We start from the raw sequence: 16,056 nt of genomic DNA, 5'->3' as shown, positions 1-16,056 counted from the left end.
TAGGTAACAACAACACAACAACAGTGGCGTGCATTCCATAAAGGCAAACAAGCAGGTAGTTTTCTCTTATTTTTTAAATTTATTTATTTTTTGGGAATTTTTGGCTTAAATTTTTGAATCAAAGATAATATTTCCTCAACAATGTTTTTAATATGGACAAATTCTTGCAGAATGGTTGCATTTTCTCCCTGGGAGTTTTCATATTTAAATTTGTTGCAACCGAGAGGGAAAACATTTTCGAGAAGGGAATATAAGATTCTAGGCTTTTACAGGGCTAATGACCTGTCGTTGGCTGGTTTAAGTGGCCACTTTACACACTGTGTAACATTCACCATTCTGCCTATGTTTCAACATTCTTCTTTCCTCAACTCTTCAATCTGTTGATTTTTGTGAAGTTAAAGAGCTAAAACCTTTATCATGTGGGTGAGATTCATAAAAAAATTTTTTTAGGCGTTGCCTAGTACCTAGGTGAATTGGTTCAGCCGGATGAATCTCACCCACATGATAAAGGTTTTAGCTCTTTTTCGTCTTTTTCTTTTCTTCTTTAATTTATAAATTAAATATATTTGCAATGTTATTATTAGAACACACATAACAATATGTACGATATGTGTGCCCTATTTTAAGATTTAAATAAAAAAAAAAAAAGTCAACAGATGGAAGAGTTACTTATGTTTGTTGTATAAGTTATGTTTGTTGTGGCGGCCTCCGTGGTGTAGTGGTCAAGACGCTTGACTCACACACGGAAGGTTCCGGGTTCGATTCCCGGTGAGAACACAAAAATTAAATGTGATTTTTCTTAAGCCTGGGTGTTCTGTGATGTAATTCACCACTGTAATTGGGCTTCCTGGCCTGTTGTGGTGCAAAAAAATACAAACATACTATAGTTTTAAGAAATTGTTTTTGTATATTTGGATACGTTTATTTATTTAAATACATATTTTTTAATTTAAAAAACAGAGGCATTGAGGGGATCCTGGAGGGTGGGGAAAAAACATATTTCTTGTAATTAAATATCTATACACGCCACTGGATAATTGTAGGAGTAGTGCTGTCTTCTCCCATAGTCCTACCCGTATCCTGTACCTGCCGTCACACGTCTGCAGACGTACTCCATGGCGTCAGGATCCTCGACCAAATTATTTCGATCAATGACGCAAAGCTAATACAGATTCTTCAAACGTAAGACATTATTATTAAGAGGAGAGTCTGTGCCCAAATCTCGCAATGCAAGAAGCGTATCACGTTAACAATTCGCATTCGTAACAAACGTATCTGTCCAATTCTTTATTATCTTATAAATCCACAATATCAAGTTTATTTGTAGCTGCTCGTCAAACTATTATTGAAAATTCAATTCCATAAATTAAAAAAAAAATACTCGTTTATTTTTATTACCTTATAATTGTTTTTTAATTTTTACTATTATATCAAATTGCATTGTAGTATTGGCAAATACGCATTTCATTTATACATATTTTTATTTCTTCTTTTTTCGTAATAATATATGCTTGCTTGTTTATTAATTTAACTTATATTTGTCTTTCTTGCTTACCGTAACACTTTAGTTACTGTGTTTGCTTTACAGAATTTATTTCATAAGTTTATATCTTTGCATTTTTTGTTTATATGATTACTATTTTTTCTTGCATACCTTTGTTATTATTGTTTTTTTTTTTTACTTTGTAAAACTTTTTATTATATCCTTTCTAACTAATTTCACATATTTTTTCTGTATATTCTGTGATTATTATTTAATATGTTAGCATGTATTTCATTTTTATTTTTTGCAAATGCCTTTTGGGCGTTAATGAACAAAATAAATAAACAACTAGTATGTTTTTTGCATTAAAACAAAGTGGACTGCATAAAATATGTAATGTTATGTAATATGTAAAGTTAACTCTTGTGTGGCTGTGATGTCACACTAGTCGACATAGGACAAGACTTAATATACCTTTCTTATTTTTTAAAATGATTAATTCGTATTTTTTGGAATCTTCAAATTGACATTTTTACACCTGATTTGAAAAGTAACATTTGTATAACTATGCTGGATGTTAACACAAAAAATATTTATTATTTCTAGGCGAAGAATAAATTTCCGCTAATTCAGCAACACATCCATACAGATACCTTATACAAGAGAGAGCACGAAGATTTAATTCAAAACAAGGAAGACAGAGACGCTGTTCTGCGGCGGGTGTTGTCTAAAACAGATTCAGTCTTCAGTCGGTTGAAAATAATAATAATAATGTTTGAATAATTTATATAGCGCCATTTTTGTGAAAATCACCTCAAGGGCGCTGTACAATAAATAAATATCTCAACACGTCTTGCTGCTACAGAGCGCATGTACGGTTGGGATTCTAGTTCCTCGTCTCCAACTATGATATATTACAATTATGATATATATGAGCTAGATAACAGAACGTCTTGCAGCTACAGAGCGCATGGACAGTAAGAAATCTAGCCCCTATTTACATTTTTATTTTCAAATTTTTTATTTGACAATGAAGTTTAGAGTTTAAGTGATATTTTAAAAACGAAATAAAAAGCAAATTTATAAAATTAGAATTTAGATAACAACAAGTCTTGCAGCTACTGAGCGCATGGACGGTTGAAATTCTAGACCCCATTTACTAAACTTAGATATTTGATAGTTGATAACATTTACATAATATGATAAAAATAATATGATAGCTAACATCATAAAAAGTCTTACAGCTTCAAAACGCATCGACAAATGGAATTTCAACAACATAAGAATGATTTTAAAAAGTTAATAATAAAAAATAATTTTAAGAAACGCAATAATAATACATTGAGCAAAGAACTAGTAAGTATGGCAATTAAGTGAACATGTAACAGCACAAAAAGTAAAATATAAAAAACTAAACAAAGATACCATTCTTTAACTTATTATTAAGGGGTGACAGTGATGGGGGACGCACGCGCGTAATATGAACGGCGTATTTGTGATTTTTAATATAGTTTGCTATAACAGGGCTAAATTATATGTTTATTTGCATAAATTATGGAAAAGGAATTATTAAACAGTATGTCTCCATGTTTTTTTTTTCAAATGTCTGAACTTTATAATATTCCGTCTTTTACTAGTGGTAACACGAGGTTACATCACCGCGCGCAAAGGGATTATTTACCACAGTTCGTTTAGAGTTAAAAACAATGTATTTTGTCATAAATAAATAAATCTAATCTAAACACAGGCTGAATGGTGAATGTTATACAGTTAATATTTTAAATATTTTTTAACACGGAATCCTACACTGAATTTAAGTTCAATACATTTTCTTTATTATCAAGTGTTATTGAATTATTTTCAGATTAAATATTGAATCTAGTCTCTTAAATCCTTAGTACGCAATTACTTCAAATATGACCGAGATCGTAGAAAGTGATAGCCCTTCTTCCGGCCGAGTGGCTGGGGGACTCGGCTCCTGGCCGGGGTTCAGGGCCCCGGGATGCAGCCCCCGAGAGTCTGGAGACGGGAGAATTCATCTAGGGCAAGCTCCACTGGACATAACCTTCGGATTACTGAACGGGTGTTCTTAAACTGTAGGTCTCTTTAATTATGAATTTACGAATTTTACCAAAATACCTCTGTATACCATTTTTTACAGATTTGATAGATTGCAACAGATTTTTGGAAACACTATGACTTGTCATTTGCTTGTTTAATAATCACCTAACACATTGTGTAATATTCATATTATTTGTGAAAAAAAATTAATTATTTTAATTTACAGGATGAAATTGACTCTGCAATATTCGGCAGTTAAAAAACATAACGACATAGGAGAAATATTAAAAAAAAAAAGTAAACGAAAATTCAATCTTAAGGTTAACGATTAGTAAATTCAACAAAAATAGGTATACAATTTTATTATAAAGGCAAACATAATCTTCCCAATGAACTAAAAACTATTAAAAATAATATATTAATAAATAAATTTAAAGTAAATCTGTAAAACTGCAATTAATTTTAATTAGTATGAATGTATAATTGTTTTATATTTTTTCTGTATATATCCTATGTTTTCATTTTTTTTCTCATGTACTCGTATTTAAAATATATAAACTCTTATAATAAACAATAAACAACTACAACAGTGTAAGTCCAAGCACAAGAGTTAATATATTTTTTTGGAGAGTTACAGTGATATACTTTACTAGATGAGTAAAAGTAGATATGTATAGATTTTTTTTTAAAAACATGTACCTTTTATGAAATTTATTAATAAAAAATAAATAAATAAAAAATGTGTATCCTATTTCAGTAAATAAAATGAAATTAAAATTACAATTACTAACGTAAAATCTATGTCGGTCTCGTGGTGTTCAGCGCGTTTTCCTACCATGCGAGAGGTCTCGGGTTCGATTTCCGACATGGTTGACACGAAATATTTATTTAAAAAAGTATTTTTACACTAAAACATTTCAAAGTCCCCTGGTCTAGCACCTGATACGTTAGACTGGTCATCTTACCTTCATGTAACAAAAAGGATCAAGATACGCTGCGATTGGTTTACCAATGCAGTGCAGTTTGTTTTATATTTAAGATAGCTGTTAGTTATCCAAATAAATAAATTATTGTTTTAAGTGTAAACAATTTTTTTGGTGTGTGCGTGAGTGTCCTATACTAATATACCAAGAAATTGTCAATATTTGTGTACATACTGTTTGATTACCCAATAAAAAAAACAATAAATCTGACATATTATTCCCGTCTCAAAAAATTAATCAGTCTTTGTTGAGATATCAGTATTTGAAGGATTGTTATTGAGCCTATCTGGCGCGAATCTCAGTTTGAGAATCTGTCCCATTCGCACTAAACTTGGCGACTCGGCAGGATTACGGCAACAATAGCGGCCCAGGCGCCCAGGACGGGGATCAGCCGCACGTAATGCGGATAGAATACCTCTCCCATCATCAGGACGATCTCCGCCACCATCGCACCGTACCCTGGAACGTAGGCTCGAGTGTTCCCATTGTTTACAGTGTTTACGCGTGGAGTAATTAGTGGACGGAGTAATGCAGTGCCCAGCAGGCCTATTGAAGCGAATGAAAATATTTGTAACAATTCATTTGAATTACGATTCTCCTTTTCATTTTGTTTTGGGTTTTTTTTGTTTAAATCATTCCTTTACACGGTAAAATTTAAGTGAATATACCTTACAGATAGCAGGCCTTTTCATGTACCTATTCTATTTTTTTGCCCTATGCATAAGTCTGTACGTATTCCTAATAAACTAAAACAAAGTTGAAATTGAACTTGCAAACGATTCCAGCCAAACTTTACCTGGTATTCTTCTATATAAAATCAAAATTATTGCGTAACCCAAGTAATATCGACGTGAAATTTGGACACATTAAAAAAACATATCAATATCAAATGTGCTGTTTGGGCCTTTTTCTGTATAAAATCAATCATTACCGTTTGGTGGAAGCTATGTGAAATTTTTAAAATTTAAAGGATTTTTTATTTATTTACATTTTTGTATATATTGTTAGTGGTACATTGGCGGGCTTATTGCCAAATGGCATTTTTTTTAACCAACCAATAAAATGAAAGTTTATTTTTTATAATTTAAGTTACAAAACATATTCAATAGAAAATAATAGTAAAAAAGCCAAAGATGTATAAAAATAGAAATATTTGTTTATAAATTACCTTTAATCAATTCTATTATTTTACGAAAAAAAGGAAAAAGAGGAAAGAGATTAAGGAAAAGAAAGGAGATGTTTCTTCAGATGTGATTTAAACAGAGATAATGTAGTAACATCTTTGATGGTGGATGGGAGATGATTTCACAGTCGAGCCAGATGAGCACTATATGAGTTAGAGAAGAAAGAAGAATTGTGGATGGGTATTAAGAGAGTGCTCTGAGAATAAGAACGAAGAGGAAGCATGAACTGATAAGCGTTGAAATTTTTCACGGAGGTATATAGGAGCGTTAGGACTATAAAGTACATTGAACAGAAGTGAGAGGGAGTGATGGTCTCCCCGCTATCTAATTTTGAGCCATTTCAGTTACCTACGATAATCAGAAATGTGGTTGTATTTCCGAAGACCAAAAATATACCTTACTCTATTCTAGAATGAAATTACATTTTCAGGTATTTCAAAAATTAAATATGAGGATATTTTTTTCATCAAATGAAAATTAAGTTTCAAGTCAATACTCAATAACGACCGAAGCCAGGTAATACCTAAAGCTAGTACCTATACCTATTACATAGTAATATAGTTATATCTCTGTCAGCTATCCATCTCTGTTGAAATGTCTCTCGATGGAATAATTAATCATTATCGTCATTACGTGTCCACAGAAAGCTTCCCGGCATCTCTGTCGGCGGCCAGCTTTTGTCCATCCTCCCGAGTCAGATTCGCGTCCCGCAGTTCTAACATGAACTGCCGATTAACAGTCAGCAACGGACGTTCAGAACGTCGAGAACCTGATGCCTCGGAAAGTAGGGCTCTCGAGAGGCTCGTATCCCAGCCAACCGTATCGCCTCCGCTGAGTGACAGTTGTCACCGGAGTTCACTGCGTCCCTTCTCTCAATTACCCAATCAAACCAACGCACAACCAAGGTTATATTAAGACATATTTTAAAAAACTCAATATTTCTCATTTAGTGCCACGATTCGCATCGGTAGAGGAGAATATGTGTTATGTAGGCATTATAAACAAGTTTAATAATGAATTAATTGTTACTTGAAAATGCTCGTTCCTGGCGGTGTCGAACCGTGCCACTTCGCTTCACGCCACAGCGCAGCACCGCAGTAAATACTTCGCTGTCACACATTCACACGCGTATCATTCTCACACCATATTTTACAATATATATTACGTGTATTAGGCATTTAAAGTATCTATATAGTATCAAATCTTCTAAGAGCAACTTTTGTTTTTATACCTCGATGCCCAGAATGTGTAGATTATTGACGTACGTCAATTCGTCGCACAAATTGAAATTCTTTGGGATAGATCTTCCCACTTTTCGTAAATCACATTGCCATCACTAAGATAGACCGGATCTTGTCTTGAGGAAGTAATTTATTAATCTTTTTGTCCTAGCTTTAATTTTATTTAGTTGTTTTTTATTTGATTAGTACCTGTATTTGTTACGAGAAATTAAATTTACCGTCGTTAGAATGGACTGCATAAGTCCGTCAATTAGATAAATATAATAAATAAATAATGAATTAACACAGTGTGGGATGAAGATGGATTGGATTGGGTCAGCTCGAAGTCTTATATGTTGGTCGTGTTTATAAATGTATTGTTTACCATTATTTTGTTGTCCTTGTTTGTCATAGCTACATAGTTTTATGTTATTTTTGTGAAGTTTCTTGTAAATATGTCTTTCATGTAACTGCTGTACGTTTTTGGCTTAGGCGGAGTTGAGATTTTTGAAGATTTTAACCTGAGAGTAGTCATTGAATCGAAAACACTCGTCCAGGGCCCCGATTACGATGAAAAGTTCGACTGTCTATAAAGAAATATCAATATTTGTGTACGAAAATGAGTATATTTGCTCGAGTATATTAATTAAAATGCCATATATTGCGCGCTCATAACGTGCGTATTTAATGATATGTCATTGTTACAACAGAATAAAACAAAAACAAGCTTACGAGCATCATATCCGCACCTCAATAAAACTAAATGAATGGACTAAAATAAGCGAGAGTACCTTCGCGTCAGCCGCCCCGCGTTCCGCATCACTCCCAATTAGGTTTACTTTCTACCTTTCCTCCCCCTAACCTAACCCCTGCGCTGTAACGTGATCCTCCTCTTCTTCTTCCCTCCTCGGGGGTTGTTAGTAAACACCGGGGGGCGGCTCGTGTCAACACGCCCGAAGATTAATCGGGGAGGAATGTGCCATTTCCCTTCTGGGGAGGGCGCGAGATAGGGGTAGATTTTTAAGATACTGTTATTTTTAATGGACAAACGAAAACAAAAATAAAATAAAATAAAACAATAACAACGTTTTGAGTATGTATAAATGTTTACAGACCGCCTGGATTTCCTCCCTAGGGAGTAATTTAGACTTAAATTTGTTGCAACAGAGAGGGAAAACATTTATGAGAAGGGAATATGGCAGTCTTGGCATTTGCAGGGCTTATGACCTGTCATTGGCTGGCTTAGTAGTCATTTTATACACTGCGTAACAATCATCATTCTGCCTATGTTTTTTTTTGTAGCTGCAAATTATTTGTACCTTGCTTTTGTTATGTGCAAGGTTTTATCGAATATATTTTCTATTTAGGTTATATTCCGTTGACTTTTTTCACAATAATAAAAATAAAGCAGAATCAGAATAAACAAAATAACTCTAGAAATATTACATTAACAGATAATAAAAAAATAAAAAAATCGTAAAAGTGGGACACAAAAAAACAAAAGGAGCTAGATACCACCATTGAATAACTTAGCCCGCTTGATCGTCCCTGTAATGAATCGGACAGTATCTCTTTGTGTATCATTACAGTTCGGGAGCTCAGCTAGGTTATTAGTCGCAGCAATCCGAGTGTTTACTTTGCATTCAAGCTCCCACCTCGGCCTGTCAAATATTGGACAGTATATAAGAAAACGAGCCTGAGTTAACTCATAAGTAGGCGTTTCATACTTCCAAAATGTTTTGCCTATGTTTAAACATCAACGTTTCCTCAACTCTTCCATCTGTTGACTTTGTGAAGTAAAAGAGCTGAAACCTTTATCATGCGGGTGAGATTCATCCGGCTGAACTAATTCACCAACTAGGCAATGCCTTAATTCAATTTTCTAAATCACTCCCTAGGGATGAAATTCAACCAGTCTGCAAACATTTGAACATACTAAAAACATTGTTAAATTAACTAACTTTAAAATGAGAAGTAGGGGTTTGAACTGTCAGTAGGAAGTCGCAGTGAGTCACATCTTGCTGGAGAATGCGATTCTTTAAAATGCTGCGAACGCCTAGTTGCATTCCATCGGTAACACTACTGACTAGTCCGTTGTTAGTTGTTAGCGTCCACGTCGCGAACCCCGGGCAATGGGATTACACTCATAACGGTGTGATCGCAGCAGATGACGAGAGGATGAAAGGTGAGCTTTTGGCGCCTCAAAACCAAAACCAACCAGCCAAGGAAAGGTAGCCCCGACAGAAAATCCAAAAGAGAAGGCAACGGGAAACCACTTTTCTCAGGAATCACTACGGCGAGTGCATCAATAAGCAGTCGTTCTGGCTGCGAAATATAACATTAGCACAAGACAGATACATATGCTTTCGCTGTAGTGATCGCCAACGTCGGGGGGAACCGGCAACGCACTAGAAGAAGAAGAAAATGACAAGTATAAAATCCTGAAAAGGAACATTAAGTGGAGATGTCCGCCTCGTAGTGTAGTGATTGGCACATTCACCTACCATGATCGAGGTCATGGGTTCGATTCCTGTAGTATGGACGTGTAATGTTGAATTCAAAAGTGGTTCTACACTGCAGTATTACTGTCTCTGGATATGAACGGGACCAATATTTTATACCGTCCTTCCCCATCAAAGAGAAGAAGTGTCGCTAACCCTCGGTGTTGAAATTGACAAACGTAGTACCTACCTACCTACCTACTGACTACTGACAATCCTTTACTGTGACTCGAATTAATTGATGTAGTTAATAACCTTTAGTCGGCCTCGTGGTGAAATGGTCAGCGCCTTTGAATACCATGCAAGAGGTCTCGAGTTAGATTCCCGATACGTTTGGAAATTTTTTTTATTTAAAAGGGTGTTTTATACTAGAATATTGATAGTCCCTGGACTGGCACCTAAAGCGTAAGACTGGTCATCTTGCAATCATGTAACAAAAAACATGGGATTTTTCTTTCGATGACTTATATGAAGGGCGTCGTAGTTAGGAATTTTTCAATTTTTGATAATAATAATTTAAATAACATTGACTCCATATTTATGTTTCATTTACTCATTGGCTTAATTGATGTACCATCGTTACTGGAACAAGTGGCATTCAATGTTCCGAACCGCCGCGCCGGTTGCGAAATAATTATGTGCTTTTTCTCGATCAACACAGCACTAACTATGGCAAGATCTGGACTTTTTTGGTGTAAGTCTTTATAGATTTCAAAAATCACTAAGATAGACCGGATCTTGCCTTGAGGTAGTAATTTTTATTTTTTTTCCTAGCTTTAATTTTATTTTATTAGTACCTGTATTTATTATAAGAAATTGTATTTGCGACCGTTAGAATGGACTGCGTAAGTCCGTCAAATAAATAAATAAATCAGAATTCATTAAATTTATAAAATTAGTGTAATGGATAAAGACTATTGTGACATAATTAAAGAGAGTTTTTGCTACCACTCGTGTTTGCTATATGGTCATGAGGATGGAATGACAATATCCGACGATGGCTCTCCTTATAATTTGCCAAACTCACAGTAAGGGGGACAGCGATAAAGTTAAATTCAATGAAAATCGCGATATTCGAAATTGAAAATTTCAATAATCGAGTAAATCGTTTTTTTAACAAAAAAAAAACAATGCATTTACCACAAACTCTGAATTCGGGCAAAGAAATTTGAGGTTTCCGGTCCCCAAAATATTAAATAATATGTCACCCAAACGTTGCAAAACCATGACCCGGATTCTATTTAATAAATTTGTAAAAAATTGGTTACTGGGTTTAGGTCGAGAAAAATCGGAAAATTTACTCAAAAACATTCTTAAATAATAAATGGTATAAATGAGTATTGTCGGCCTCGTGGTGTTATGGTCAGCGCGTTAGTCTGCCATGCAAGAGGTCTCGAGTTCGATTCCCGACATGGTTGATATGAAATATTAAATTAAAAGGGTGTTTTCACACTAGAATATTTCATAGTCTCTGGACTGGTGCCTGAAGCCTAAGACTGATCATCTCACCTTCATGTAACAAAAATGATCAAGATACGCTGCGATTGGTGTACCAATGCAGTGCCCTATGCACCATTAGGTGCGGAAAGGGAACGATGATGCGATGGTGATAAATTAGCATTGTATAACTGTAGTATAAATGAATTAGTAGGTAGTAATACTATTGTTTATTTTGCATTTAAATGTCTGCCTTAAAACAGGTTGTACCAAGGTCCAGATTCAGATCCAGAAAAATCTATTAGCTAAGTATATTATGTAATAGATAAAGTAATTGTTATTTTTGTTATAAACCATGATTATTAGTGTTATTATTATTATTGTACGAATGAAACCAAAAAGAAGACCCACGGTCTTCAAAACAATTTCGGGTATGTGGAGGAATGTACTTTTACTGCGGTATAATTGTTCCTGTATTAGCACTTAAAGCGTAAGACTAACCCTTCTTCCATGTTGTAAAAATGATCAAGATACGCCGCAATGAGGAAGTTCAGAGTCCATTTTTATATCGTATTATCAACACTATGATTTTTTTAAGTTTAGTTTTTTAAGACGTCAGGGATTCTTCTCGGTCAGTTCTTCCGATTGGCTCATTTACGGTAAGCAAACCGGATATCCTTCACAGTTCTCATATCATTGGTAGGTTCATACGAACCAGTGACGTTGTTCGAAGTAGTGCGTTTTAAGTAAAATATTTAATTTTTTTCGTACATTTTCAAGAAATTTTTATCTTACAATTTAATGCTCTAATTTTTACCGCGCGCAAGAAAAGATTTTTTCGTATCCAATTTCCCGTAGGGATGAAGTTTCTCATTGCGAATGATGACGATGTGGAATCTAAATTATAATTCAAATTAGTGTAATAATTCAAATCGTGCAGTGTGGTATTATTCTGTTGAAATGGAGAATCTGTGTGGTGTACCGTGTTTGCGTCCCCGGGGATGGGCGGAGGCGCCTATCTGCGCATACCGGGGGGCGTAGCCCTACACACTTGTCGCGACACAATCTAATCCACTGACGACGGATACAATCGGACATTAAATCATTATCTCTGTCGGGGGCCAACTGTTGATGCTCCGCGCGAGGGAGAGACCATAGCCACCACCGATCTCGAGAGATTCAATTATTTTTTATTGCTGTAAAATTTAACGCCAATTATATTTTTAAAATACAAATCTCACGTTTGTTCAAAAAACCCGTTAGGGTTAAATAAGATATATTTTAAGGTCTGGTCGTGTTATTTATTTATTTATTTATTAACGGACATTGTCCATGTAAACAATTTATAAGGTTTAAATATTACAATAAAAGAATAGTTTAAATCATTAATAAAAAAAAAAGAAGCATTGACAAACATAAGGGACATCGAGACAAGATCTGGACTATTTATTTAGTGCTCGTTTAAATCGTTGTAAACTTGAACCAAAAAAGTCCAGATCTTGTCTTGAGTTAACAATACGACAAAGGCGGGTCATTGGAGAATTTAGGCCATAGTTTGTTCTATGCTGATCGATGAACAGTACTTCATTGTTTCTCAATCTACGAGTCGGAATATTGAATTTTACTTGTCCCAGTAATGATGGAACATCGATTATACCATTTAGTATGCCGAACATATATATGGAGTCAATATTAGTTCTACGTTTTTGTAGACTAGAAATATTTAACATTGACTCTATTTCAGCATAAGAATAATTATCTCTCTCTAGTCCAAGCATCCACGCTATTTTTCGAAGCAAGCGATGTTGGACTGATTCAATGTGATTTATGTGATTGACATAGAATGGAGACCAGACCACTGAGGCATATTCTAGAAGAGAGCGAACAGTTGAGCAATAAAGAGTTTTGATTGTACGGACATTAGTAAAATCAGAGGATATTCTGTTAATGTAGCCAAGTAATGTTATGTATATTATTATTATTCTTCTTTATATAGCATTCATCGAATCTTTTATAATCGTCATTAAATAAATTATAACTATAAAATATAAAGCAATAAAATATAAATCATTAAAATATAAATCAATAATTAGTTAATTAAACCTATCAAACGAATTTAAATCAAAAAACTAAAATCAATAAATTAAAACCAATAATCGCGAAACTAATACCAAGCTTTCTTGTCCTGCAAACATTCGTCGACTCTATAGTAGCTCTTTTCAAACAGCCTGTGTTTGACAAAATCTTTAATTTTTTCTGTTGGCATAGCCTGAATTTCAAGAGGTACCTTATTGTAGAATCGAATGCAGTTCGAGGCAAAAGAATTATTATTTTTTGCAGTCTCGTGGTGGGCACAACTAGCATATCTTTTTTTCTTGGTTCGAACCTATCTAAACCTCTGTTTCTTCTAAAATCAACAATATTAATATATATATATATAGTTGGATAATTCATCTGGCGTTATTTTTGTGAAAATTATCTCAAGGGCGCTGTAAAATAAATAAATATCTAAGTAAGCTACAGAGCGCATGGACGGTTGAGATTTTAGTTCCTCGTTTTCAATTGAGATCAATTAAAAAATATAACATATAGGAGCTTGATTACAGCTCGTTTTGCAGCTACAGAGCGCATGGACGGTAAGAAATCTAGTCCCCATTTACACATTTAAAAAATTGACAAATAAATTTAGTGTATTAAAGATATTCAAAAGTAATAAAATAATAATATATGAATAATAAAAAGGAGTAAGATTACAACACGTCTTGCAGCTACTAAGCGCATGGACGAGTGGAATTCTAGCAAGATAAAATTAATGATATCAATAAATTTGCAAAAAATAAACGTAAACATAGAGCATAGTAGAAATTTTGTCAAATGTTCACGCCAAGAAGTAAACAATAAAAAATTTAATAAATTAATCACTGCTTCAACTTTATGGTTTAAAATAGAAGATAGATGTCCGAAGAGCAGCTTTTGTAGACAGTAGGTAGATACCGTCGCCATGTGGCCTACTGGCTGCTTGATAATTTCTGGAAACGCACATGTGTAGTTACTGAGGGACTTTGCCTATTATTCCAACGACTCAGTGTCCATTTTGGTCCGTATTATCTCGTTTTATGAGACGCAACATTCCTGTTCAATTCACCTTTTTATGAGCGGTTTGATTTATCATTTTGTATGTTATTAGAAGGCAGGTATTCAAAATATTATGAATTTATCAATAAACGTCGGTTCACTTTTAGTAACACTGTTGTAATTTATTAATTATGGTAGTAAGTGTTCCAGATAGCAAAATTTAGGTACTTTTGCGTCAAAAGTTGGTGCATTCATAAACATAAACGGTTTAAATAGATTCATATATAAATTTTAGGATTTTAAGGTTACAGGCGCACTATTGTTTGTAAGTTTTCAATGCCCATTATTTGTTACATATTTTGATAAGAATAAAGTATAAAACAATGCTATCAAATAAATAGTCTTCTTTTGTCCACTGTTTGTCTATAACATGACTACACACTAAACATTAACTGTGTTTTCTAACAGTCAACAACTTATTTCTAATTTAATATTAAATATACAAGCTACGGTTGGAGAGTAATGGAGAGGAACTATATTTCACACCCAGCTCGTGCGGTGGCTGAGCGCGATCTGCGATGTAGGTACATTAAATTTTCACAGATATATTGACATGTGACTGTCAATATATATTTTTATTTTTATTTATTTTTTTTATATTTTTCTTTCTGTTGACGCCCATGGGGCTTTTACATTATACATACTATATAATAAGAAAAAGTTACACATTAAACATAATTATCATTTTTTTAAATATAAAAATTTTAAAATATATATTTTTAAAATTTAAAAATAAAGTTACATAGTTAACATAATACACTATTAAGACATAATACATACATTATATTATGTTTATAATATAAGGCATAACAGGATTCAAATAAAACATAATTATAATTTATTTATTTTTTTACACCGGTAAACTAAATTTTAAAGTATATATATTTTTAAACATATATCTAAGCGATTCTCGGGGACTCATATTGTAAATTGCTCAAACAGCTCTCTTCTGCAGCACAAAAACAGAATCAACATCTGCAGCACTTCCCCACAGCAGTATACCGTGAGACAACGCTGTGGAAGTAACTGAAATATACCAATCTGTCTCGTTTGGTTAGTGTGGTCATCGTGTGCTTTTTCATCATCATCATCATTCCCTTTCCGCACCTAATGGCGCATAGGGCGCTGCATTGGTGCACCAACTACCACTGACGCTGACCACTACACCACGAGGCCGACAAAAGTCTTTTTCAGGTTGATTTCAAATTTATCCCCGGTGAAATTTTTTAAGTGGTGAGGTCATTGTATATTATTTTTTACAGTCTTAAGTTTGACATCGCTTTTTATAGTTCTTATCTTGTATAATTATTTGTGCATGAAACCATTTTTGGTTAATGTCGCCGTCTTTTTCCCAGTGCAATTTTGTGTACAATTTTTTTCGTCTATTTAATTTATTTTTTTATTGAAATCTACAGTCACATACACAATGATACAGTTATAATATAAAAGATACTTAAAACTAGAAAAAATATTTCAAACTTGTATACAAACTGGTATGTTTTTTCGTACACTTAAGTCGTAATTTTTGTTTAAAAGTCTGATTGTTCTGGGTAGCGTTGCCTTTTTATTTATTTTATTTGTTGTATTTAAGAAGATATATTATATACTCGTACATGCACAGAAAACATAAAAGAAAAATAATCAAACCCACTAAACCGCGAAACCGGCTTCTCAGCACGTTTTTTAAATTTTCCTTTACAAAGAAAAAAGTTCAAGATATTATATTAATTTAAAAAGCAATACACAGTAATGCATATTTTTCACAAAAAATGGATCGACAAAAATTTAAATAGTTGAATGTTAACATAAAATTAATAATAATCAATATAAAGCCTTGTTATATATTAGCCATTGAATTATTTTTTTCTTAAATTTTTTGTCAACATTTTCTTTTAAAATCAGCCTAGGAATCTTATTGAAAATTTTACAAATTGTATAATAAAGTGTTATTTTGCCATACTTCTTTAAAAACCTGGAAAATTGTATGAGTTCTAATGAACGGGTCTATAAATTAATAAAGATTTGTATGAAATTTTTAATGCCGATGATCGA

This window comes from Micrasema longulum, unplaced genomic scaffold (genome assembly GCF_059751315.1).
Source record: "Micrasema longulum isolate JH-2025_06_02 unplaced genomic scaffold, ASM5975131v1 h1tg001044l, whole genome shotgun sequence".
In the NCBI taxonomy this organism is placed as follows: Eukaryota; Metazoa; Arthropoda; class Insecta; order Trichoptera; family Brachycentridae; genus Micrasema; species Micrasema longulum.
This window is presented reverse-complemented; position numbering follows the sequence as displayed.